Consider the following 2,161-nt stretch of genomic DNA (forward strand, 5'->3'; position numbering starts at 1 on the left):
AGCCCATTTGTTGATTGGATTATTTGTATTCTTGGTGTAGAGTTTTTTGAATTCTTTATGAATTATGGAAATTAGTGCTCTATCTGAAGTGTGAGTGGCAAAGATTTTCTCCCACTCTGTAGGCCCTCTCTTCACATTGCTGATAGTTTCCTTTGCTGAGAGAAAGCTTTTTAGTTTGAATCTATCCCAGTGGTTGATTCTTGCTTTTATTTCTTGTGCTATGGGAGTCCTGTTAAGGATGTCTTTCTCTGGGGACTGGGGAGGTCACCCACATTGCTTTCATGCTTATCATAAATTTCTCTCACTATTTGGTAGCGGAAAGCCAGTTTTCTCATCCAGATCACATCTCCCTGGACACCCGCAGAGGAACCATGGCTATCACTGCCTCTGGAGCTACTGAAGACATCTGTTGAGAAACTATAGTTGCTCAAGTCTTGGCCATTGTCACCAGAAGCCACATATTCCACATGTACCTGGTCATACTCTTCTAAGTCATGAAAAATAGATGTGCGTCACTTCAAAAATCATTTCTTCCATTGCTAAACCTGAGCCAATCACTATTGTTGGGTCCTTTCCATACTTCTGGGCATAGGATCCAGTAAGAAGGGAGTGAAAGATGATGATGCTTTCATCCAAGTTCCACGAAAATACCCATTCCATTTCACTGTCTTGAGAAGAACTAGTAAGAGCTTTCCTCTTGCCCTGGTTCTTGCCAGTTTTTCCTGGACTGATCATGAGCATCTTTACTTGGTGTAGTCCGGGACAAAGGTGGGCTTGTGAAGTGTCTCCAGAGGAAAGTCTCTGGGCTGCTGGTGCAGGTACCTTGACACTGGGTTTCTCTGTCTGGTATGTGGTAGTTGCTAATGTGGTACTCTCAGCATCACTGTTAGTGTGGCCTGTGACCCCAAAGCTGGAGCTGGGGTAGCAGGTCTGGTACTGATTCTGATCAATAATGGTATAGATGGGATAGTCCTGGTTTCAGATGCTGGCAACTGCTGCTACTGGGATGTTGGCAATTGTGAATGAGGTTGCTATCAGGCTGGCATTTGTGCTTAAAGCAAAAGGAAGTAGTTCCTATGTTTGTGTTGCCTGAGGATAGACAGCATAGGGTTGAGACTGCTGTAGTGTCTGGTACTGAGTCTGCCCAGGGTAAGCAGTTTCTGAAACAGGAACTGACAGGATATGTGCAAAGGTTTGCAGAATACATTTGTGAGGTATAATCACTGGATGAGTGAGGGATGTAATCGGTGCGAGTCATAATTTCCTCTGACATGTTAAGGTTTGAAGCAAGGCTTGATGTTTCAGGTTTCTGATCACTGATATCCGGGTTGCTTAGTTGACTAAGTTTGCTCTCCTGGTTCCTGCATCTTGGCTTTTTTCACTGTTTGCTCTGATAAATCTTGCAGTTCTTCCATGAGAGCTTATATTTCTTTATTATACTTATGTGACTGGGTTACAAGTCTCTCTCCACAGTCTTCACAATCCAAAGACTGCAGAAACCCCACAGCAAGACATGGGGACCAGTCCAGACCCACAGTAGAACCAGCAGAGTAGAGGAAACCGTGGTGTTAGCATAACCTGAATGTGCATCCCTAGAAACAGGACTATTTTTGTTTTTGTCTAATGAAGTTGTACTTAACCACTGATTTTAGCTGCTTCTTCCATCTCATATTGTTCTTTTCATACTATATCCATATTCTCTACTTCTATGCATGATTTTTCTTTCTTATTCCTTTGTGCAGCATAGTTTATTTTAAATGTGTTGTAATGCCATTTCTAGAGAAATATTTTAGATATAACAGGGATCTAGATCTAAGAATAGTAGCTATAATTAAAAAGATAAAAGGTGAAGAGGAAAACATGGGAATTATAAAACAAACCTTTTAATTACTAGCATTTAATTTAGTATCTCAAACTTAATTCTTTGAACCAGCTCTATTTATATAATAAATGCTATACAGAAGTGCATTGTAGATCTATGGAAAGGCAGTTGTTAAACAAATTCTCCACATTTTTGGCTAAAATGAAATACTTTGCAAATCACAAGGACATTTTAACACCAAACAATATGACACGTCAATATTTTCAGTTGTTTAGTATACTGCTTTTGTTTATATGGATGGCATTTTTGCCATACTTCTATACAAGATTCCTGACCTAG

At 40.2% G+C, this 2,161-nt stretch overlaps 1 pseudogene across 1 annotated transcript; it reads right to left on the reverse strand.

The window, feature by feature from the left end:
- Nucleotides 1-218: 218 nt before the first annotated feature.
- On the reverse strand, nucleotides 219-1,573 carry LOC306662225 (protein phosphatase EYA3-like; annotated as a pseudogene). The gene has a single exon. The product of its transcript is annotated as a protein phosphatase EYA3-like (transcript).
- Nucleotides 1,574-2,161: the final 588 nt, after the last annotated feature.

This window comes from Sciurus vulgaris (assembly GCF_902686455.1).
Source record: "Sciurus vulgaris genome assembly, chromosome: 5".
NCBI classification, from domain to species: Eukaryota; Metazoa; Chordata; class Mammalia; order Rodentia; family Sciuridae; genus Sciurus; species Sciurus vulgaris.